Source organism: Lethenteron reissneri, chromosome 9, assembly GCF_015708825.2.
Source record: "Lethenteron reissneri isolate LAM-NWPU_2019-01 chromosome 9, ASM1570882v1, whole genome shotgun sequence".
NCBI lineage: Eukaryota > Metazoa > Chordata > Hyperoartia > Petromyzontiformes > Petromyzontidae > Lethenteron > Lethenteron reissneri.
Window position 1 is genome coordinate 2,314,841 of NC_083787.1, and position 26,216 is coordinate 2,341,056.

At 44.6% G+C, this 26,216-nt stretch overlaps 1 protein-coding gene across 1 annotated transcript in view; it reads right to left on the reverse strand.

Moving 5' to 3' along the window:
• Nucleotides 1-26,216, reverse strand: part of DUS2 (dihydrouridine synthase 2) — a 136,698-nt gene that overhangs the window by 58,534 nt on the left and 51,948 nt on the right.

The following is a 26,216-nucleotide window of genomic DNA, read 5'->3' on the forward strand; positions in this document are numbered from 1 at the left end:
TCGCCACCTGCTCTCCGATCTCCCATCAAAATGCTAATTTCTCACATTAACATTACTAGCCCCGTCCACTTCGTTTATGACCCGAGGCCTACAACCTATATAAACAGTCTGCAACTTTCCTCCTGATGACGATCGCTTGTGTTGTGATCGAAACGTCGTAGTTTTTTGTTATTTTTTTGGGTTATTTTCTTTGAACCTATCTACGTGACTTAACCGAAAGACCCAAAGAAAATTAATTCCAAACAACTTTAATATAGCACTTCAAGGGAAGCACAAAGGCTTTTATTCTAAATTGAAATATTACACACAAAGATGAGACTCAATGTGAATTACGAACTCTATTAGAAGATGCTGCTTCATCATGTCCATGGTCATCGGCTCAAACAAGCTTGCAATCACGGTCCTATTTGGTTTCAAGGATCCTCACATATTAGGATCCAATTATTTACAGAGACGCCTTCTCCGTGGCGTGCTTTTATAATGGGGCACTTGCAATGCTTCACCGTGGTGGCTCTGAATGGGATTTCCCCCCCCCCCCCGACCATAAAATGGGGTTGTCTGCATTACGTACACTGTATTTGCACAATCTATTAAGCAAGTGGCCCAACTGTACATTCGTGTGAACGTACATCATTGTGCACAGAATCGGCGCTAGACAATTTCGCCAATTTCAATTTGCTGCTCTAAATTATTAATTCCCAGAAGGATGTGCGGCTGATGTGATGTGTGTAACAAAGACACATTTTTTTGTGAAGAAACAAATATGAGGAAGAGGCATTATTGTCTGTTCAACTCTTTTGTTCAGGATATAATTTTGTTCTGTGGATTATCCAAAGTGATGGCCAATCATTATCCACGGCGCCTCTTGCTCCCACACATTTGCACCGTCTCTTTCGATTAGCGTGTGCTTACGTCTCTGCGAAGACTGAAATATGAAGCTCACTTGCACGCGTAGCGAACTTTATCTGACGCCTCTTGCTGTCACACGATATTTGCACTGTTCTTTTTTATTTGTGCGTTTCATTTTACGCCCGTTAAATACCCCGTTTTCTCGTTGTGCAATATCCCTCGGAAAATAGCCGGGCACACTGGCTAACCGGAATCATCATCCGTGTGACAAATAAACTCAATGCAGTTAAGCGTCGAGCAATGACCCACACCTAACAGGAAGGGCCCTTGTCTATAAACATTGATCAATTCCCCAGCATTGCTTTAAGCAAGCCGGACTTCTGTTAATGACACAACGAATGTCGAAACTGGTTTGCTTTAAACCACTCACAGAAGGCTGTGCAGCTGACGGGATATGCAAAAAATACGACAACAATTGTGGTGACACACGTGGCAAACGCATGTTTGTTTATTATTCAACGAATAAGGTGTTAGTTGAAAGCTGATGGCACGTAGTGTATGCTGGGACATTTTTTAAAAGTTGTTTATTGGCCCCAGTACTTATCCACTTTACCATTTACAAAAACATCGCATGATGCACCCCCCCCCCCTTTTCAAAATCATACACCGGATAGGCATATTTTTGTGTACAGGAAATTCTCGATTATCCATGGACAGAATATTCTGGGCTGCAGATTAAACTTGCTTGTGATTTATTTTTTTATCTATCTTTATGATTCCAAATAGATGTTTGCACGCTACAGAAACCACTAAATAATTCTGCCTTCACGGTTTCTGACCCGAGGAAGCCTGGACGCAGTTCCAAGCGAAACCCCCGTGTCCACATTTGGTTCTGACACATCGTTCTTCAATTTACCGGCAAGCCACAACATTAATAATTGACCCACTAAACGACGTTGGGTGGTGGAGGGTTACACGACAAAAATAAATTGGCGAGACCATTATACGACATAGCCCCAAGAAAATGTATAATTAGTAATATCGGCCGTGAAAACCTACGTTTTCAGTTTAAAAAAAATGTATCTCTCTCTGCGAGGTGGATTAATTATTCACTGCTCCTCACTCGACGGAGCAACATGCACGAGAGGGCAGTCACCCTGCTGAGTTGGAGCAACGGCATGAGCTCGTGCGCAAGGAGTAAGGTAGAATGGTGCATCGGGAGACCCTTAAGAACGACGGTGATTTGGGGAGGTCTTCGTTGAGCAATGGACAGATCACGGCGAACGATGACGAAACAAAAACAGGACCGAAAGGGTGGGCAAAATATCCGTGATGTAATTCATGAGGCTGCATGGACTGAACGTATTGTAAATTTATGAACAACAAGAGCTCCATCATACTTGCTGGCTGATCTCCTCCTAACGTATTCCATAATGAATGACCTTGCATCGATCGCCTTGTGAATTTGAATTAATGACTGCGCCAGTCATGCCGTGTCTGCTTACCCGTTCGCGCAGCGCACGAACGGAACATTCACTTGGTAATGTAACCTCCTCACTCATTGAGCGCACCGTGCGCTGCAACCGAGATGGCAAACTTTCAGAATGGTGCCGTCAACTCTGACGCGTGTATTTGTGTTCGTTTCCGTTTTTTTCAAGTTATATACCATTTGTGCTTTTGGAGTTATGTCACAACACAGATACATTTCCATTGGGAATGCTGCCTAGTGAGTACTTGGATGGGAGACTGCTTGGCAGTACCAGGGGTTGTAGGCTTGGGTTATGAGATGGCCAGGATATGAAAGTACAGCAATGGATGTGTTCATCTGAATATAGATTTGAATAATACCTCCTCTGATTATTCGTCCCATTATCCTTAGGAAGCAATCATTCGTAATTACCATCACCCATGATCTTTCCACTGCTGAACAAAGAACTGATTACAATATATTTTTTCTAAAAAGTTACTCTTTTTATGTTTTTCCAGCATCTTATTTATTCGGATGTATACGGCTTCTAATCACGAACGCATGTGAAAACGCTGGAGAAAAATAGTTAAAGCGCACACACACACAAAAACCTACCTCGAACTGCCCAACAAATAAGAATATATTTGCTGTGTTTCTCCTCCTTACTCTAAACACCCCACGCCACCTTCGGGACAGCCAAGTCCACTCTGCGTCTCGGCTGAAGTCACCACTATATAAAAACAACAATGCCCATGGTTTCCTGCACATGGTCACGAAAGCCCGGGCTAAAGTATTCGAAAAGAAACGCTCGGAAGGTGTCCTCTGCAACGCAATTGCACGCCAGCATGCACAAATCCAATTAATAAACACAAGAATAATTTAACCGCCGCACACTATTTTAAATTCTGATTCGCAGGGATAAAATACATATTTATGCATATATATAAACAATGTCAGGACGCTTCCATTGTGGTGTAACGGTTAGCACACTGGCCTGAAAATCTAGATGTCGCTGCGAGTTCAATCTCTCGGTGCGGCAACTGGCATAATGGTGCAAATCTCTAAAACCCCTACCCCAACCACTGTCCACCCAGCTTTAGAAACGGGTACACCAGAGTAAGTTGATTGGCAGCTCACACGTGTGGTGGGGTAAAGTGTGAGGACTCCCACCTCTTCCAAGAAGTCTGCCCAACGTGGAAGAGTAGGCCAAAGTAACCTTCTCGACGGGTTCCCGTCTAGTGCAGGAGGCCCTTCCTCCGGCAGTGGTGTCAGCAAGTAATTTTAGGGCTGCACCTTTACCTTTGCATATAAACAGTGAGCCACATTGCACGATCCACTGCGCAGTAGCTGCTACAAAAATCCGGAGCTCCTGCCATCTGCGTTGGTACAGCACTGCAGGTGAACTGCTGCTTCTGAAAGCTGGCAAACCATATGGTGCATTGCCCAAAAGGGCATTCCTGATAGACCTCAACAAATGCAAAGGAAATTAGATTTTTTTTTATTTCTAAGGACAGTGGGTTCCGCTTTGTAACCGTCTTATTAAATACACACGCTCATTGTGTTGCTCGTTCATTATTTATTTAAAAAATAAATTGTAAATCCTTTTTTGTTTTACTAATGCCCCAGCCTCATTTGCAAATGTTGGCATTACAAATTCTGCTTGGTATTCATACGTGGCGAACCATTTTTGCGCTAACGGATAATTACTATTCAAATGTGTCACACACGTACATGTATATACGCAAACATGGATAGAGATAATTTCTTAAACACTCCAACCGAATGAATGAGAGTTGCCCTTCATCGCAATCAATCATTCACCAGCCAACTCCTTCGCCAAGACTTACAGCAACTTCATTTGTCAGTGATTTCCTTTCCCGACAGTAAATAGAATTTCTCACGACAATTCTAGAGGTGTCAACAAGGCAGTGTGACAACAAAAATAATACAAAATAACTTGAAATCCTTTGTCAATCTACTGCTGAATTAAAGCCTCCTCCAGTCGTGAGAGGTTGTTTGACCATACTTCACCACACTGGCCAGTGTGGTTTAGTGAAATGGGAACTTTATATGTGTATGTTGAACTTCTTTCGCACCGTACGTAGCCAAGTGTGCGAATCGGAGGTGCACGAGGTGGAATGGTTCCGGTGTCATTCACCACCGATGCTAATTAGCCGTGGCTGGGAATCAAACGTTACGTGTTTGGGTTTGTGGTCCGGCGAGATAACAAGACTCTGAAACCTCTGTGCCCTGCCAAGCTCAGTTGTAATAACAACAGACTATTTGCATAGTTGTACCGCCACGAATAGTTTGCTCAACAAAAGTCTGCCAAAAAAACCCCACAGCCAGACGAATCCCCTCGCGAGACGCGAGCTCTTGCATGACATTTACACAGCCCTGGGCTGCAACTCACCGCAGGGAGGGAGTATATTGCGCCGCTCAACACCAAGATGACAAGCCGGTCGGTACACTGAGAAAGCCTCCTCGCCTTGCTGGGGGGATTTCAGCGCGGGAAGTGGCACGCGCGCAAGGGAACGTGGACACAAATACAGAACGCGCACCGGCGCGCGGAGCCCGCGTTCTAACGCCCGCGTTCTACCGCCTGCGTTCTAACGCCTGCGTTCTACCGCCTGCGTTCTAACGCCCTCGTTCTAACGCCCGCGTTCTAACGCCCCCATTATATCGTCCCCGTTCTAACGCCCGCGTTCTAACGCCCCCGTTCTATTGCCCCCGTTCTAATGCCCGCATTCTAACGCCCGCGCTCTAATGCCCCCGTTCTACCGCCCGCGTTCTAACGCCCCCGTTCTAGCGCCCGCGTTCTAACGCCCCCGTTATATCGTCCCCATTCTAACGCCCGCGTTCTAACGCCCCCGTTCTACTGCCTCCGTGATAATACGTGAAGGCTCATCGGATGACCGCACAGTACATCTCCCAGGTACGCAGATGAACAGAATCAGAATCAATCTTGTTTGAGGGCCACTCGGCCACAGGCTACCTGGTTGCCTTACAAAGACAACGTCTTCAAATTCTAGATTTGAAGCTTTCGTGACTGCAAGGATTCATATTCTTAGGTTTTTTCGGTAAAGTCACGTAGGTAAAAAATTTACATTAATAAAAGTAATGATAAAGCATGATAGCTGTATCAATACAGCTATCGTGCTGTGACGGTTCCACCTGAAGACGGAAGCTTGTGTTGCCTCCGAAACGTCATGATTTTTTTTTTTTTACCTACGTGACTTTACCGAAAAAAACCTAAGAATATAACGTCTTCAAAGATATTAATAATCATTTCATTTAAAGTGTTTTTCATCAAGGATCTCAAAGCGCTGAGATCCATGATACCTCCTGGCAGCCGATTCAATCAAGACGGGACGTGTTTACCGTACGCTTGTGTAAGCACTACACGCATGCCAATGAAGATTTTGAAGTCACTGTCCGAAAGTCAATACCAAACTGGGAGCCCCTAAAATTCAGAAATGTACTTAAGCAAACCCCCACACGTGGAAGGATATTTCGTGTATGCCATGTTGAGCAATCATCCCATCTCTAATTTTAGAGTCAACATTTGGAAATTACAATGCTAAAACGTTATGAAAGAATTGGACAATTCCAGGCACACATTTTCATACTTGTTTGTAAAATGCAGAGCAATAATGAATGTTGTATTCCTCTCATCATTAGACAGCAATTGATACTGATTCTAAAGCTCTTGATACACGTATGTCAATCCTGTGGGTAAGAATCAATGTTTCTCAAATTCATGTACGTCGCACGTAACGGTTCACTTGACCCCCAGCAATCACTAGTGGCCGCTACATACAACACCATGTTAATAAAAATAATAGATTCTTCATTTGAATTGTAAGCCTGAATTGGGCGACAATACATCGATTGTCCAGGCGGATGAATCATTACACAGCACTGGCAAGATACATTAATGTGTTTCACAACAATGAGTTGAGTTTACAGTATTCTCTCATTATTTGCGAGGGATACGTTCAGGAGATGCTCGTGAAAAAGCACATTTCACGGATAGTGATATTGGCCTACGAAAACCTTTTTTTAAATAATTACCTTAAATAAATACGCAAATAACTTTCTCTCTCATCACTTGATTTCATCACTTTAACGCATCACATTCTCTTGCATCAATTCATCTCTCATCATTTTACCTCTCATCACATTATCTCTCATCACATTATCACTCATCACTTCATGTCATCACTTTAGCTCATCACTTTCTCGAATCACGTTCTCTCTCATCCATTTTTCTCCCTCTCGATGCAGTCAAGTAGAGTTCCAGATTGGATTCGCGGATAGCCAAAATCGCAGATTACAAGATGGTCCATCCCATTTCGCCACCTGCCCTGGCTATTGTACACGGGATATCCGCGGTGTGTGAACACAGCAGCGACAAAAACCAAAGATAAAAACATCAACATTGCAGAGAACGATTACAGGCTCCTTAAAATATATTTGCACAACTAACAAACGAGGTATTTAACGGTCGTAAAGGAAACACACGCAAATCTAAAAACAGTGCAAACATAATATCGGCGCAAGAGGCAAAAGAGAAAAATAAATCAGGTCCAGGTGCAAACTCAATATGCTAGTCGAATAGGGGCATTGTGAACAGGGACACACAACCAATGTAACCTCGGGTTAAACTTGTTTTTTCCCTCGTTTGAGGTATTAGTATGACCACGTACAGCATATATCACTGCAGTTATTACGACTGTCGCAACGGAAAAGCTTGTTTGTACGTCGGCAGTGGGGGGGGGGGGGGCGACAATGGCTTTGTCTGTTTTCCAGGAATACTCCGGTAGAGCAGTTAATTAGGGACCCTGACAATGACACAAATGGCTTGGGCTTGTTTGGCCCCCCTCTGAATGTGAACGAGCGAGCGAGCGAATGAAGCAGCGGAGAGAGCGGTCTGTGCGAGAGGCAGGGCGGTGCTGCGCAAAGTCACGAGCCCGGGGCGTGCTGCTGAGCGACCCCGGGACGTCACGTCGTCAAGCCTCGCGTGACAGAGGCACAGAGAGCTGCAACGAGCCGCAGAGAGCCGCATCGAGGCAGAGCGAGCCACAGAGAGCCACAGAGAGCCACAGAGAGCCGCAGAGAGCCACAGAGAGCCGCATCAAGGCACGAAGAGCCACAGAGAGCCACAGCGAGGCAGAGCAAGCCACAGCGAGGCAAAGCGAGGCAGAGCGTGGGACAGAGAGCCGCAGTGAGACACAGAGAGCCACAGCGAGGCAGAGCGAGCCACAGCAAGGCACAGAGAGCCACATGACCACAAAGCCCCCCCCCCCCCCCCCCCCCACTGCGCTCTTCTTCTTCAAATGTGCGAGCCTGGCTCATCCACCTCGGCCATTGCAACAGCAGCATGTCCTCAAAACACCTATAGCAAAAACAAAACACCTATAGCAAAACTAAAATTCTATCATTTCCGTGAAGATCAAGTCGCACGGTGGGGGGAAATGCAGCTAACAGAATCTCAGCAGAGCTTTGCATGATATTATATTGATTGAACTTCGCGATTTAAAAATGTTTCTCCCCCAATTCTTTTTTTTTAGGTTTCCCTCCAACCCCCCGCCCGGTACATGATATAGCAGCTCACATTATTTTACAAGAAAATAATGACACTTGTTAACTTCATTGGGAAAAAATAATAACAATACAAGATGAAATAACAAATAACCGGCGAGTCTGTCTGCCGAGGGGCGAAAGGGCAAAAGGAGAGCATTGGGATACAATTACTTACACTGTGGGGGGGGATGGACAGGGAGATGTGGAACAGATAACATTTCGCATAAAAACCAAGGTGCCCGGTTGTTGCAAAGCTCCCATAAGACAGGTGGGCACCGAAAGGTTAAAAGTGAACATCGCTAATCCGTCCCCCGGGCGTTGGGGATAGAACACAACAAATGATGAATGCCACCGTGAGTGGGGAAATATTCCGTAACGTGGCGCTATGAAGTGATCTCCACCGGTGGAGATTCAACAGACGACTTGCGGCAAAAGCGAGAATTCGATGAGAAGAGCCGACTCCGCACTGCGCGGTTGATCCCAGGTGTTCAAAAGAGCGGCCGCATTATACATTCAGTTTGGCCACATTTTAAAAGTGATGTTCTTTCCAGTGATAAGCCCACGATACTAACTTTAGCGTAGCAGACCTGTGGTGAGGTGCGTTGGGATTTAGTTATCATCGTGTCTGAAGTTAGGTTAAGATGGCGAGTTTCTAGGGAAAAGAAGGCCAAATCTCTGCACGCCTGGTGGAAATAATTAAGACCCTTACCACGTACGGCTCGCCACAATGCACGCTCGAACTTGCCCCCACCCGTCTGGAGGCATCTTTGACATCCCGGGCGAGCCAAGGGGGCGTAGCGCACCCAACACGGCGGTCAGGAATTTGCATCACGAGAGTCTGAAATATGTGGATGAAAAATTCAAGGACGCTCAAGGGTGGAGGGCCAATTTACTACGGAGAAAAGAGGGCCCACCAAACGGCCAGTTTATTTAAAGAATAATAATCACCTTCTTGGTTCTTTCGGTAAAGTCACGTAGAAGGGACAGACCTGTTCTTCACCTGAGGACGGCTGCTTGCGTTGTGGCCGAAACGTCGTGAGAATGATTTTATTATGTTTTATTTTAATAATTTTATTATTTCCCTTCTACGTGACTTTACCGAAAGAACCAAGAAGATGAATCCCTGCAGTCACGAAAGCTTTACATCGAAATTTACTTACCTTCCTTATACTTTGCACTCCCAATATTTTCTTGCATTTTTTTTTTTACTTTCTGACCCGCCCCTCCTGAATATGTGAAAAAGAGCTTCCAAGCTCATTTGATTTCTCCAGGGTAAATAAAGATTCTGATTCTGATATTTAAAAAGGCAAATGTCATGCGATTAATGTTTTTTCACCACCTCAGCCCTCACAGGTAGGTATGTAATAATGTACCCTTGCATCCCCGTCTTCCACGCCAGTTTGATTTAAAATTAGATGTGTTCTCGTCTTGTTTTCACAGTCTTGTTTGCACCGTTAACATGCATTTCACATCATCATCATCTAGGGCCTATCCACTGCTGGATGAAGACCGTCTTCCCAAGCCGTAGCCGCGTCTTGCATTTATGCGAAGGAGCGATCCATCCAGTGCCACACTCACATATAATTTGGACGTAAGGTGCATCAATTATAAAAAAAACAATGATTACATGCACAAAGCAATGTGTGTGTGTGTCTGTTTATATAGAGAGGAAAGGTAGTGGAGCCGTTAGCACGCTACGCTTCGGACCGGCGGCCCGAGTTCGAGTCCCACTCATGGCCACCACCAGTGATGATTATCTGACCCGGTCCTGGGCCTCCCCTAGGTCCACTCGGCCTAAAATGAGTACCTGGTGCGGTGTGTAAACATCGTCACTGGGGAGACAAAGGCGGCCGGGCGTGGTGTTGGCCACCCACCCCCTCGTGTGTCGTGCCAGCCTTCATAGGTGCTCGCTAACAGCACTTACCCCAAAAGTCGGCTAAGACAATACAGGGGATCTTTGTTATTTAGAAAGTGAATGCAGGAAATCATTTGAATTGATGAATCAACACATCATTTACATGAATACCGAATGGCCTATCTATCACTTTAGGTACGAATGAGCATCACTGCAATAAGTGGCAACTCTCAGCTAACCTGACAGAATGCACAACAACGTACGCAACCAATATATATATAAATTAACAAATAGCGTCAAACAAACCAGCTGATGTAAACGGTCAATCATCCAGGGACCACGGTGAAACTCGTCAGCCTGTCAGCTTTTTAGTGAGCGCGTTTCAGAACGAAAGGTCCAACGAGGGTTATCCTTGCGACAGCACGAACTCTGCAGTGCGGGAAAACTGGAGACAGACAGACAGCACCGCTGCGTAACGCATTCCCAGTGCAACGATGCATTCGTTAGCCACGCATTCACAGTAGCCTAGAGCAACGGTGTCTATCTTCGTATACCGTGATTATTACTAATTAGTATGCTCGCTGCTATCCACAAAAAACGTACTGAGCCTCATGAGTCATTTGCAGGAGGGTCCTGCCGTGCTCTGTAGATTGCAGTGGAGTAATTTACGGGGTAATTTTGCCAAATTTGGACCACGACACCGGCACACAATCGCCTACTCTTGCGAATGATGTCAGGGTATGTTGAATGTCCACTGAACCAGAAGGTGTGCATATTAAAACTATAAACCATTTTTATTTTACCAGGTAAGGCCCACTGAGCTATGCAGCTCTTTTTCAGAAGCGACCTGGCCATAAATGATAGCTCAACAAAGTGGCTTATCATGTGGACATGTTTCTAAATGTTTTCTAAATGTGGAGGGAAAAACCAGAGCACCCAGAGAGAAATCCACGTAACCACGGGGACAACATGCAAACTCTAAATATACAGGCATCAGGGTCGGAATGGAACCCACGACCTCCTGTATACCAGGCGAGGTAGTTAACATCTCACCACCACGGCGCCCCCTCTTCATTCCGGTAACTGGACCTCTCTGGCCCATGGGCCCCGTTGCAGCTGCACCACCTGCACACTTGACGGCAATGCCACCGCCACCGCTCCTTCTACAGACGATTCGAAGGGGCTGTGACCTAATACACCCGGAGGAATAACCAGGGCGGACGCTGGATTCGAACCGTGAATCTCTGCAACAATGGGCGAATGCGTGACACCTCTGGGTCCAGGCCACGTGGTGCTTTCAGTCAAAAGCGTGGATTGTTGGCCACTGCTCTCTGGATGAAATGAAGACTGGTTCACGAGACGGATCGTTTGATGATTTCATTTTTTTATTGGACACATTGTGAAAAGTTCGTTGTGTGCATATATCTATCTATCTGTCCATGAACTGCTTTTGTGTTCAGTTTGTTGTCCTTCCCCCGCACCTCCGATTAGCACGGTTGGCTACATATGGTGCAAAAGAAGTTCAACATGCATAAAACATGCCATGGAGTTACACAACATTTTCGAAAATTGCATCACCATGATCATGAGCTTGAAAGATAACGTTCACGGGACATTGTTACACAGTGGCACGCATTACAGACAGGATAGATAGATATGGAGTTTTTTATTTAAACAGCGTATTGTAATGAAAATCAGTGTGTAGACACTACATTTTATTCATCACTGCCAACACAGCAGAAGCAGCAAATACACGCCCGCTGAGCTCATATCAGAAGTAGTCTGCTTGTATAAGAATTTGCCATTTTCTTTCGCATCACCAGTGTTATGTAAGCATGTGGCTAAGCACAATACATGCATCTGAATCGCGCGTGTAAGAATCTATAAATACATGTTTTGTATGGGAGGAGCGGTGGCACAGTGGTGAGCGCACTACGTCATCAAATCCCAGGCACGGCTAACATCAGTAGCAAAGGATACCTGAACTGCTCTAAGGCTCCCCTTTCCTTCACCAATATGCCATAAAAAAAGTATCGTGTGGCGAGGTCAAACGTAACCCCCTTGATCAACCTGGAATGGCCAGCAGTGCATCCACAAAGCGCCCTCAACGATTGCTGTGCTGCATGAAACGGGGGGTCACGTGACCCCTGCACAGCCATTGAATGAATCGGGCAGGAGTGGCCAATGGTGTTCAAATGTCACAAACACCGAGCTCTTGGGTTTTGCAAGCCTGGTTTCATCCGCCGGCGATTAGAACGGGTTGCCAAAAGTGTTACGCGAGTAGATGGCTCAGCCCCAGTTAGCAATGGCTGACTGCATAAAGACCGACCCTAACTCAAAAATGTTTTTTTTCACAAACTGGATAAATTCCGCATCTGAAAATGAAAACAAAGAGTTTCATTGTTACCCACTAAGCACAAACCACGAACAGAATTGTGACGATTCATCAAATTGTAAGGAGATGGATAGTCCCACCCTTACGAACAAGCGTAAGGGTGGGACGACTATCCAAGCTGGCTAAAAGCCTGCAAGCAAACGATTTATAGAAGTAAACATGGAGGTGCTTTGATTTGCGTAGAAATGCACAGGAAACCTGTAAGAGAACCAAGATGTTGATCAAAATTAAACCTAATGTACAGCTCTTTATGAACAAACCAATGACCTCCAAAATGTAATGTAAATATACAACTGAAAAAGTTCTCCATTTATCCCTGTTTGAAAATAATGGCGTTTTAACGAATAATGAATGCATCAAAAACCACTCAATAATATTTTATTTTCTAATCTGCCAGCGAGCTTCCACGTGTACATTAAGTTTCACGCAATTGTATATACACAAACATCGAGGGGCAGACATTGAGCGGCATTGCAGGAGTTATCTCACTGCGCTAAACACCCGGGGTGACGGGAGATCAATCCCTGGCCACGGCCGGTATCTCCGCCTTCACCACCACCCCACAGTGACGGCTGGTGTGGTGCCGCAGGGTCGCACAGCACTCAGGGTGGACGCGGCGTGGGAAGGTCTTTGCCGTGTTAAACCACCAATACACAAGTTGTGCAAGATATGGGCACTGACAGGCAACTGCTGAAGACCATCATTAGCAGGAAGTGTTACTACCTAGGCCACATTGCCCGAAACGACCACAAATACCAGCTATTAAAGCAAATCCTGGAAGGAAAAATCGAAGAGAAAAAAGGACCAGGACGGCCAAAAACGACATGGCTCAGTAACATTAAAACATGGCTACAATTAACAACAGCAGCACAAACTCTACACGCCGTGCTAGACCGGGACCAATATCATCGTGAAGTCGCACACGCCGTTAGGCAGCACTAAAGAGAGAGAGTGTTAAAGAAGTGAACGGTCAAAGGGCTGCTGCAAAATTAGTTTTGACGAATCTGATATGAGGGACGGCTGAAGATTGTGGGACTGCATATTAAAAGTACACACGCATTAACATATTTTTCTCATTACAGTAATCCTTCACATAAGTGGCCTCATGCAGTAAAAGTGCACCTTTACAAATGATGAATTCTTGATGCATTCAACCTCGTTTTCAAAATGTCCTATTAAACATGTTCATCTCTCATAGACATATTATATCTACACACAAGTATAGCATTACCATTTTAATATCATTAATATAATCCACAGCTAAAGGAAACAGTGGCTCACACTAATGTATTAAAATCAAATTCCTCTTTTTAATTGACTGTCTATAACTCTATAACTATATTAACATTTTGTAAGCTTTATTGCAAAATTAAACACCCCGTGTCAGAGTTAATTAAGATAAAGACATATATATACAAACTCTAAAAATTTGTCTTTGGAAAAACTAAGTACAAAACCTTGAAACTAAACGCATTTCCCCCATTGAAGCTTACCAAGACCTTTTAACGTTTTAATTGAACATTATTAATCGCGCTTGTCAAATGGAAACCGAAAAAAAATATTCGTCGCAAATCCTGTACTACCCCCACTGTCAGAAAGGATGAAATAATTGTCTCCCCGTCGTTACATTCGCATTTAGATTGGAACAAAAGTGCGCGCCCGCTCATCGGAAAGTGACAATGTCATGCAGAAAATAAAACATCTACCAAGGGCACGAGCAACTTTCAATCGACTTCAACGTGTATTTTATTCAGCGGGGGTACACCTGATTATGATGCTAATTTGCTGGGGGGAGAGAGGAGAGCAAAGCCAAAGGTCTCCGCAAACACGAGTCCCTCAGCCAACACTGAATCGCTACAAAGTAAGCGGACGACGATATAATAACGCACACGCCACTAAGGCGATCGACGGGGGTCGAACTTGGGTGAGGTAAAGTCTGGGTGCCCGTACCACTGGCAATATGCCTTGGGCCAGATTGGAAGAGTAGGCCAAAATTCCCTTCGCTAGAGCTCCCCCCCTTTCGTGGAGATCCTTCTGCCGGCAGTGATGGGGGCAAGCGCTGCAAGGCTGCACCTTTACTCTTTGGTTCTTTCAGTAAAGTCACGTAGGTAGAAAAAAAAATAGATCACGACATTTCGATCGCAACGCAAGCAATCGTCATCAGACGGAAGCAATCGGCGATTGCTTGCGTTGCGATCGAAACGTCGTGATCTATTATTTTTCGACCTACGTGACTTTACCGAAACAACCAAAGAGTATGGATTCCTGCAGTCACGAAAGCTTCAAATCAAGATTGCACCTGTACCTCTAATACAAATAAAGCAAACGTCTCGAAAAATGTGCTGCAAAGTTGTTTTTGTGCGTTTCATTTCTCCATAACGCACAACAGTGAAATGCAAAACGCACACACACCAAGGAGGTCTGCGTGGATACGCAAACTATTTATAGGAGTATTGAATAAAAGTTCCTACAATGATTGATAGTTTCCATGCAATTTCAAGTAATGTATGGGTAAGCCTTTCAAATGCAGAATAACACGAGCTGGTGAATGCCCTCTATCGAGATGAGACACACACAAACTGCAGATGACATCGGGGGTGACAAACAAAATAAAATAAGGGGGAGACAACTGAATGAAGTTTATGCCGTGGAAGTCTGATGTACATGTCCAGCCCTTTGTCAATCCACTGCTTGCATAAGGGCCTCCCCATACCATGCGGTTTATGGTATAATTTGCCAAAACATCACCGCGCTGGACAGTACAGTTTTGTGAACACAGGAAACATATACGGGGGAGCGTGAGCATAGAAGCACAACAGAACAATGATCTTCTTGGTTCTTTCGGTAAAGTCACGTAGAAGGGAAATAATAAAATTATAAAAATAAAACATTAAAATACAATTCTCACGACGTTTCGGCCATAACGCAAGCAGCCGTCCTCAGGTGAAGAACAGGGCTGTCGGAAAGACAGCGTCCTCAGGTGAAGAACAGGGCTGTCGGAAAGACAGCGTCTGAATGCTTCCCTTCTACGTGACTTTACCGAAAGAACCAAGAAGATGAATCCCTGCAGTCACGAAAGAAGCTTTAAATCGAAACAGAACAATGATCGTTTCCTGCACTGTCCTCTGGTCTCAACAGTGTGGCTCGCCAGCCTATAACACCTGTTATGCACTGTGGTCGCCCATCCAAGCACTATCTAGGTTCAAATTCCTGATTAGCTTTCGAGATCAGACTCATTTGGGGTGCTATAATTACACGGCGTAGTCTGATATTGTGTTCAAAATGCCAATGGAAACATTTTTAGATACCACAATGGAAAATCCGCCTGTGGGTAACAGCCAAATGTGGCACGCTAAATATGATGCAGGTAAAACGACAGTGGCTTGCAATGCCATCACAAAAACACAACAGATGTTTTTCACTAATTTTATGGAGGGCACGACTCAGAGGCACGGAACATTTAACAAGTCAAAGCGTGACGAAGCCAATTATTCCGCTGCTCGTGAGCCGATTACAAATGTGGCGCCCTCACCTGCTAAGAGCAAACAATTAGTTGGATTGGCAAGTCAGATGTTGCGCTTTTGCCACCAGATTCTTTGTTGCTCCCGATTGCACATTCTTGAACACCACATACGGCAAAAACCTGTGCCCTCATAGTTGAGCGTGTTAATTGCAAAATCACTGGGCCGGCTAAAGCTGACGGTGGATACATATTTCTAGAATTGAAGTTTTCGTGACTGCAAGGATCCATATTTTTTTATTTTTTTCGGTAAAGTCACAAAGACGGACGCTTGTGTTAAGCCCGAAACGTCGTGATGTAATTTAGTTGTTTTCATTTTAAATCATTTTTTTACCTACGTAGCTTTACCGAAAAAAACAAAAAGGATGGATACATACATGCACTGGATGTGGAATGAGTAATGTACGCGAGAAACTGACAGACTATGTCATCAGTAGTAGAGGGTTTTTTTGGGTTAGATGGCGTAAATATATAAAACCCACCACCACTGGACACAGCCAACTAGTAAGGGTTGTCACGTAAACAGAACGTGGCCAATTCGTCACTAGTACAGCACTAGTGTATAATGTAGTGTGTAGTGTATAGTAGTGAAGTGTATAGTGTAGTGTATAGTAGTGTATAGTGTAGTGTATAGTAGTGTATAATGTAGTGTAGTGTATAGTGTAGTGTATAGTGTAGTATATTAGTACAGCACACCAGTGTGTTGGAGAGCCAAGCCACAACATTTACAATCCGAGTACGACGTTTGGCCAGTAATTACAACTGTGTCAGCAATTTAATACATCGGCTCTCACGACTTAATATCATCCATAACATATATATTGTTTGGGTTAGATCGCGTAAATATGTCATCAATTCCACGGAAATAGAATTACAGCTTCTAAACGGAATTTAATTATTTGTATTATTTCACTTGTTTGCCCAGGAAGGCGTCAATGAGTGGCATGACTCTTGTTCGCAGCAGGGAGCAATGATTGCTAAATAGATGACAACTGAGTACAGTAATTTGCGGATAATTTGTCACGGTTGGTTATGTACGGCGCGAAAGAAGTCCAACCTGCGTGCGTGCGCGATTTATCAAACTCCGCAAAATCCGGACCGTGACGCGGGCACACAACGGCACACTCGTACGAATGATGCCAAGGGTCATATTGAACGTCCACTGGTAACAGCGCCAGGCAGCGTTAATCGGGGCGGCGACTGCTTTCGAAGCGTGAACCTCGGCAACAGTCAGGGGGGGAGGAGGTACAACAAGTACATCGACGCAACAACAATCACTCGACAAGAACGATTCTCCAGCTCACGATGTGAGCGCGTCAAATCGCGCTTGCGAGATCAATATGTTTGGATTGATGCATCGTATTTCATGCGACCCCTCTACGCCACCGGAGGGGAAGGCCGTTATATTCGCGACAATCTATAGGGCATAAAATAAACAAAAAAAAAATTAACCCGTAAAAACAAACTTTTTCACTATAAATCCTTTATATGCGTGGCGGCTGCCACCTATGGGTCAGATGATTGCCTGCCAGTATTAAGCAATTGGTAATTAAATATTCAATTTGTTTTCCCTAAACAGTGTAAAATTTTGGAAAAAAAATTTCACGAACATTAATTGTCTCGCACAACGAGTCGGTGTGCAAAATGTCAGCTCGATTGGATCACGGGAAGTGGGTTAAAAAACGACCGAAAGATTTGCACGGTCGTAAGCAAGCAAGCACGCAAGCAAGCAAGCAAGCGAACTTAATATAAAGGATTTAAAAAGCCTTGTTTTTTGTTCATTTTACTTTATTATTTTTTTAAGCTATCTACGTGACTTTACCGAAAGACCAAAAGAATAAAAAAATATATATTCATCAATTCTCGAATAACTTCGCAAACCGTGAATCATGACTGATCGAATCGCCGAGCGGAGGCAATCTTTACACCGCACAATATGCAACCTGATTCTTACCAAATGTCTCATAGTTGTCAGTCACGCTCACGTAGTTTTCTAAATCTTCTTACACAGCAGGGCGGACCGATGCATAGGTGCGGCTATTTCATCACTGTGTCTAATATGCGTGCGTTTTCCTTATTTCTGCCACTTGCAATCACCGATATCCGTTTACGTATAGAACAATAACAATAATTTAGAGCTGCTGGATAGATGGCTCCCATATGCCGGTGTTTGACCAAACTCCGCCACACTGGCCGGTACGGGTTGGTGAAGAGGAGGGGTCCCGGGACCGGTTCAGATGTCACTCGCCAGTAAAATTAACCGTGGCTGGGAATCAAACTCAGAGGGCAACTCTGCAGTGCGCTAACCAATGAAGGATGATTCCACCCAAGATTTATATTATTATTAAAACAGACAATTCACTGCTAATTATGAAATGCCATTAACGGGCAATCACGCTCACGCACAATGTAAAATCTTTGAATTGACGGCAATCATACGCGGGATGGGGCCACACCACACATGAAATTAAAAGCGTTGGCTCAAATCAAGGTATTGCAAAGGTATTAGAAAGAAAAAAAACACCCCAACATAATCTCGCTGCCCATAAAACCAATCAAGCCACAATCACGACACGGGACACGTTGGCGTTCCTCACACACACACACACGCGAGAGTCGATTTCATCCGTCTTCTCTCCTCGTGCTGTATTTAGTTAAATGTGTTCTTTTGGTGAGATGTCACCGTGCCCTCAAAGATATAATGAGAGGCGGTGAGGGGGGGGGTCATGGGGGGTAGGGGTGGGGGTGGATGGGAGAAGGGGGGGGTCTTACAGAAGACTGAGATATTTCACAATAAAGTAAGTGACAAATAAAGGCAGAGATGGAAGGAATATTTGTACTAGACTCAAAGCAGTCACCTCTGTGACACAGGGCTGTTGGTCACATGTCGAAGTTGAATATAAACCTCTCTCATTTTCCATTGGCGCATTTAATCTCTGAAAACCAAGACTTCCTATTAAAATAAATCTATCACCTTTTCTCTTCCTTATTTACATGTCCAAAGCATACCCATATATGTTTCAAATTATCTGTGAACGGGAATCAAACTCGAATGGCCGGAGCCACAACCCGGTGCACTAAATCAATGCACCTCCACTCCACAGCCCTACACCCCTCCAAGAGAATGATGCACTTTGCACAGTTGACGTTAGCCAGAGATTTATTGAATTTGTTAGCCAACGCTTTTGTGATATTTCAGATTTGTTTTCTTTTAAATGCATTGGCTCCGAAGCAAACCAATTACGTGCGCAAGTAAGTGTGCGACTAATTGGCTTGACAATGAGACAGTCATTTTTTATGTATTCATTATTTTACTACTTTGTGGATACAAGGACGATTTTTGTTTACAAGCTTCTACAACCTGAACCTGAATTGTATCTATTTAAGGTGAGGAAAATGCCCTGATGTGAAAATATTGGACATTTGTGAAAAAGAGCTTCATAGCTTATCGGATTCCTCCAGTATGAATAAATGTTCTGATTCTGAAATATTCTGAATTACAAACAGGTGATTATGTGAAGAAAATTTTAAATCAATGCAAAATGTCATTGTAATTAGATGGCAATAGGATACTGAAATCATTTCAATCACAGTATGTAATGAAACAATGTTGAAATAAAACTAAAATTACAATTATGCACAAACCGTCTTTCCATGACAGCATTACTGATTGGTATTGCAACTGTTGACTTATTCTTGGGTCTTTCGGCAAAGTCAGGTAGATAGGTTCAAAGAAAATAACGAAAAACCTTTGAACCTATCTACGTGACTTTACCGAAAAACCCAAGAATATGAATTCCTGCAGTCCCGAAAGCTTTAAGTCAAGATTTAACTGTTAACCTGCGAATGACGTTGCATATCTTGCAAAAGAGGTCTTCGACGACGAGTAGTTAGACAAATAAAACAGCCAGCCATGCATTACAGACCACCCAGCAGCAGCAACGCAGAGTATGAAGTGAACAAAGTTCAGCAGTTGTGCACGGGAAACGTAATGTCTGTTCAAGAGATTAAAAAAAACCCAATCCCGACCGGAGATAAACACGCAGACATAGGGAACGATAGCTTGAAGCTTAAAGTTGCATGTTCTATCTCCGAAAGCGAAACACGTTCTGATAAAAAAATATATATATATTTCGTGAACCCTCTCTTAATCCGGAGTAAGGCCTGGATGGGGGGGGGGGGCGGCGTGGGGGGGCGAAGATACATAACGTGTGCTCTGTTTGTGTCGCTTCTTCAAGTAATGGGCCACTGAGTCACTGACTTTCAACGAGTGAGGAGCGAGGTTAAACTGTGCCCTGGATAATGTGGCCCACCAACAATAAGAGCGTTAAACGTGTTCGTGATTTTTTCTTCTACATCATCGCAGACTTTACAACGGCAAATAACGTAGAGGTCACTTCTGGACAATATCAAGGAAAGGACGGAATTGAAGATCACGGGAGAGATCTTTGCCCGCCAGTGGGAAGTCGCAACGAGAGCGACACGTGTCTGAGATTGAATCCACAGAAATCTACGATGGGGTCATCGCGTTGGCTCGAAGGAAGCCCTTTCACAAAATCACGTCCCTGCGATGGGCGGCTGTGGGAAAACGCCGACACGATCATACCACGGGACCTTCACCTCGGCCTGCCCCACGGACCAATAACCACGGCAGCGTTTGACCAGTCACTGACGCCGCGTTCAAAGCAATGGGGGGTGGGGGCCGGTGGATGCACGCGGGTTAAGGCTTGCACATTGGATCAGCCGACTATTCGCGAGCACCCCGTGTGCCATGGGAGACGTGTGGGAGAGTAGGAGCAGGGCATAGTCACCGACTGTGGGTGATGTTAACTCCGCGGGCTGCATGCGTGGTCACACTCGGACAGAACCCGAGTGACGCAAAGGACCACTTCAGGGCCAACAACAGGCTGCTGACAATTCCCGGGGGGCTGCTTCTCAAATAACAAACACACCCAAAAACAAAATGCATTATTTATCACGAAGCCCTGGGATCGGCCGAGTCTGTCGTGCATTCATTCGGCTGCGAGCGCAAGTTAAGGGAAGGTGCGTTTATAAACAGGTGAGTGGGCAACCCCGCCACTGGTTACGCTGCTGGCGAAGGGCCTCCACCAGATGGAGCTCTAGAAAACCCCCCGCAGAGAGAATCTTTGGCCTAATCTTCCCTACCGGCAAGGCGTCGTAGAAGAGGCGAGAGTACATTCCACGAAGCGGGAATTCATTTCCTGCTTTAAAACATAGGCTCGCTGCGCCGTCAACTTTCGTCGTTTCCATGGCGTGAAGAAAGGTCGATGCCGCGCTCTCTATATGGTGGAACAATGCATGGACTGATAGATTAAAATGTTATTTTTTTTCTAACGCTCACGATACACGCATCGAACCACTGGTGTCAGAGGCAATGCTCATCCTCGCAGCAACGGCTTTTGGCTAACCATCGACCAAGGACGGTCACCGCATCGCGCGATTTCAGATGCGCTTCTGTGCCCGTCTGACACGCTCTTCCATTCCAATATTAGGAAGCCACTGGAGCTATGCACTTTTAAATCCTGATTAAAAACTAATTTCTTTCGAACTGCGTTTTGTGTTTAGTTTATTGTCTTTTCCCCGCACCTCCGATTAGAATGGGTGGCTGTGTGCGGTGCGTAAAAAGTTCAATAAACATACAACATTTTAATTTGTATATGCCGCATGTGATTGGTTCACACACACATAACAGCTGGAGCCACTGGAGTTCCCTACAATCAATTTTTTGCACACGCATAAAGTGTGTGGTTTTCTACTTCCGTAGTATTTATAATATAAATTTTAAGTCCTCGCGTATTCAACGTACTGAGAACTACTACTTTAGAAATGATGCTGTTAATACAGTAAAACCTCGTTATTTCGGAATTTGATCATTCGCAATTGGGGATAATTCGGTGAGCTTAAGTGCAGACCTGTTGCTTTGGATTTCACCTCGTTTATGCACCCTGTGCAAGCCAACCCTCTCCGAAATGTCGTCTACACCTACATCAAGAAGTAAGAGAAATGGACTGATATATAAACCCCTTAGTCTGTGAGACAAATCCAAAGTTTTGGATAGAATTGATGCAGGGCGTGTGTCAATGGGCATGGTGTGTGAAGAGTTTGACAAAAAATTCAGCACCTTGAACGACATCAAGAAAGGCCGGGAGAAGATTAGGAAGCATGTCTTAACCTTGAAGTATCCTTGAGGTAATATCCTGGAGGTAAGGATTCATTGTTAAGTGAAAAATGTAAAATTTAAGTTCGTGTAATTTGGTGTTTAAGTTATAATTTAGTGATAAAGTGAACATACAGTAAAGTAGGTACGTGCCTACCAAGTCCATGAAGCCCCCTCTACAAACTCTGTCACCTAACACATGGAGCCTACCACATCCTCCTTATTCGCCTGCGGTGCTGCCCACTGATGGTCTTACCTTTTTGCCAAAATAATTTTTGGAAAACAAACTTGGCGAAAAAAAACATTTGGGCAGGAGTCACTGGGGAGTACCGCTGTACATAATTCGGAATATTGGTTAATCGGCAAGGCCAGAGCTCCGTGTTTCGAATTAACAAGGGTTCATTGTTCATGAAAAACGATTTGTCATTGGAAGCGTATCCCAATGTCATTACAATGAATCAATGAGGCCTAATTCCCAGAATATGCTCTTTTTAGACGATTGCTTTTGTGAGAGTCAGAATCAAAGTAAGAGAGTTGCGTCTCGGCTGTACGGTTTGATGTATTCAAGCACTCACACGGTCGTCACTTCATACTCACTTGCTTAGAAGAACGAATATTCAGGAACATAAAAAAAAGTATGAATCAATTAAAAGCCTGCAAGTCGTGCTCTCTAACCTAAAGCAAAGGTTTCATAGTCACCTGGTTAGAATATAAATGTTGCCAAGTGTACAACATTCAAATATGATTGTGTGAATTGCATTACATTCGGTAACCTGCAGTGCTGACAATTTAAATCCCCTTTTCTAAAGTAATTCTGGAGGAAAGCCTCTCCATTTCTCCTTGGTCACGATCGTTCGAATGCACTTCACCGCGCCGGTTCAATGCCAGTTGGGCGAAGGGAGGAGGGGATGATTCAGGACCGGCTGAGACATCGCTCACGTCCCCCGTTAGCCACAGGCGGAAATAGAACTCGTGCCGCCGGCTTCCAGAGTGCGGCGAGCGAACCGCTGCGCCGCGTCTACACCCCCTCGGGCGGCGATTTGACAGCGCGGCGCACTCCGCTCTCAAAGGCCCCTGGCGCACGACCCACAAAAGTTAATTTGAATCAATGCAATAAATTACACTCGTAGTTCAACCTGTAACTTCATTTACAAGTCATATGTACAGCTTGAGCTTGATTCTCATGGCCACTTAACCTGCAGATTGCAAGCCTACCTCAATTGCTCTCAAACTGCTCGCGAAGCCCGCGTTCGTATATGATTGCCTCTTATCTGCTGCTGGAACTGAATGTGATCTTACCGGCGAGTGCGCATTAGTTTGGCTTTTTATCTCCCCTCACCCCCCGATTGCGGTATCGACACCCTGTCACGGGAAGCAGTATCCGTGGGGAAGCGTCGCAGAGCTGTGCAGCCCTCCGTGGGAGAGACACGGGCCACCTGCGTGGACATTCTGAGAGGTGGCCGTTCCCTTCAACTGACCTCTGGCCCCACACACTCAGCGGCAATGCTTTCCCGTCCGCTCTGCCACTGACAGCCACGTCAGTCGCATGGCAGTCGAAATAAATGTTGTTTTAATTGTCAAGAGCTGGAACGGTAGCCAAATGTATTGCAGAACCAAATTCAACGTGATGGATGTTACAATAGGGTTTTTTCTCCTTTTTTCTGGCAACAAAACTGAAACCGTTTTACAAGGAATCATGTGTGCATTAACCACAATACTTGTGGTCAAAATGCAAACAAAAAACACACGGATAATTTATGCATATATTATATGCAGTTTTGTTGCTAGAAAAAAGGGGAAAAACCCAATTATTATATTTTGGTACTGGCAAAGGAGGTCTAATGATGTTATGGATGTTTTTTTATTATCTAGTCATTGGTGGCCTGATTGAGACCATCAGCTCACAACATTTGAGAAACCGGTGTAATCACAGGTGGCTGCCTGGATTCAAACTCAGAGTTCGATCTCAGTGGTGCCAGCTCAGCTCTCTGACTTCTGAAAATCACTGTCAAGGCTGAGAAATGTATGTCGGACCGTCCGCCCCATCTGTCCACACTGCACATGCTTGAAAGAGGTGAGAAGGCGCTTTAGAAACTAAACTATTTTAATTTTACCAGGTAAGGCCCACTGAGCTACATAACTCAGAAGTGACCTGGACACAAATGACAGCTCAACAAAGTGGCTTGTCATGTGGACATTTATAGCAGCCAACTACTCTAAACACATGTTTCTAAATGGGGAGGGAAAAACTGGAGGACCCGCAGAAAAACTCCACACGCAAACTCCAAATGTACAACAGGCGCCAAAGCCGGAATCGAACTCACGACCTACTGTATACCAGGTGACCTCTTGCTGCCACAGACTATCCACGGAATGAAGCCAGTGTGTGAGGAAGGGACACATTCTACGCAAATGCTATTCGCAACGATTAACATCAGTGGAGTGTGATATCTGGAATGGTCCTGGGCCCATCCTTCCCCCACCTCCACCTTTATCGGCGAACACTGACCAGCTTTGTGACGCATGGTTGATAGATCAACGACAGGCACTATATTGCCCCACGATCAACACGGCTTCAAGAGGCTCTAATCCAGCCTTACATTATTCTTGAGCCACAGAATACTCAAGGCATTCTTAGCACTGGTTTTTACACTATCAAAAGGTAATAAAAAAAATACTTGTATTTACACATTCAACGTTATTGTATTCTTGGTTCTTTCAGGAAAGTCACGTAGAAAGGAAATAATAACATAATAAAAATATAAAAATAAAAATTCTCACGACGTTTCGACAGCAACACTTTACCGAAAGAACCAAGAATATGAATCCCTGCAGTCACGAAAGCTTTAAATCAAAATTTAACTGTTTTTGTGTTTAGTTTGTTGTCCTTCCCCTGCACCTCCAATTAGCACGGACATTAAAATAGGCATGCGAATACATTAATCAAGGATCAACCATAATATAACCCCCACGGTTAATGCTTGTTTCAGTTGCGGATGCAGGATGTACTCCAATGCGAGTGAGTCAGCTAGCTCATGGGCTATGATATCCATTATTCACTACGAGATGTCACGTCGCCATTATCAACCGCATCTTTAACACACGGTGTCTGTCCTGCCTGCGATGCCCTGCAACCTTCCGTCACCAACAGGACAGCAACACGCACAGCATTCTGCACCGCAACGGCACATCACAGCCACAGACTGTTGACACACAACACAAAAACACGCGTAAGCAGAAACGCAACCTGTGTCTCCACGTATAAATAAAATATACAGTTTATTCCATTTGTTCATTGGTTTTCCAGACATATTGTTAAGCAGCATTTGCTCAAGCAAGCCAACTCTGGGACTGGTGTATTCCTCATGGTGTCTTATCAGCATGAATGCTAAAATAAGGCTGCAAGGTTACCAAACATTACAGGCAAGAGCACGCTATGCACATCCCAAACAGCAATGTGCACGCGTGCATGAACCGTAATTAAGATTAACAGTGCAACTTTACACAATTTTTACATGACAATTTAACAGGTGTTTTTGCCATTGCTGATATCCCAAACTTGCCACCCTTAGCACGGGGTAAAATGTCCCAAATTCGATATACCGGCAGTCGGCAGAAGACGCATAACATTCACCAACAAAGGCTGGGAATCAATAATTCATAAATAACGTGCAAATTTGACTGCGAGGCAAACCTCGCGACGGGGCCAGAAGGGTAATAAATACAGAATGTCCACGGCCGATGACGACCCTGTACCCCAAGCAGGATAATTGCCTCACAATGGAAAAAATACATAAAATGATTCGTTCATCCCCGACCATCTGTGGCCAGGGGATGAATCGGAGCTGCCAAAATATCCCAAAGACAAATCAGTTACACCCGTGAACATAAATGCCGTCTTGGAAAGCCTAAGAATGTCTCCGGTGTGTGTTTCAACACGCAAAAACAATATATATATACAGTTCGCTTTTTTCCCATCAACTTATCCTTTATTGTGAGCTCTGCTTCACATTGAAACAAATTAATTTACAGCCCTCTGCCAATTCACTGCCGGATGAAGGCTTCTCAACGGAACCTGTCGATCACGGGGATTGTTTGACCATACTTCACCAATCTGTTCAGCGCAGCCCGATTGGCCAGAGGGCCGCGCACGTGTACCCAATGGGTGAATTGCTCTCGACAAGGCTTCCCGTATCAAAGGGGGTTTCAAAGCGGATTTGCTGGGGCAAGTAATTATAGGGCGGTGCGACAAGTGGTTTCAAGAGATGGACACGCGGTTGGAAAGTGGTTTCAAGAGATGGACACGTGGTTGGAAAGAAGTCATCCATCGATTAAATAGGTGATGATTTGCACTATTATGAAGTG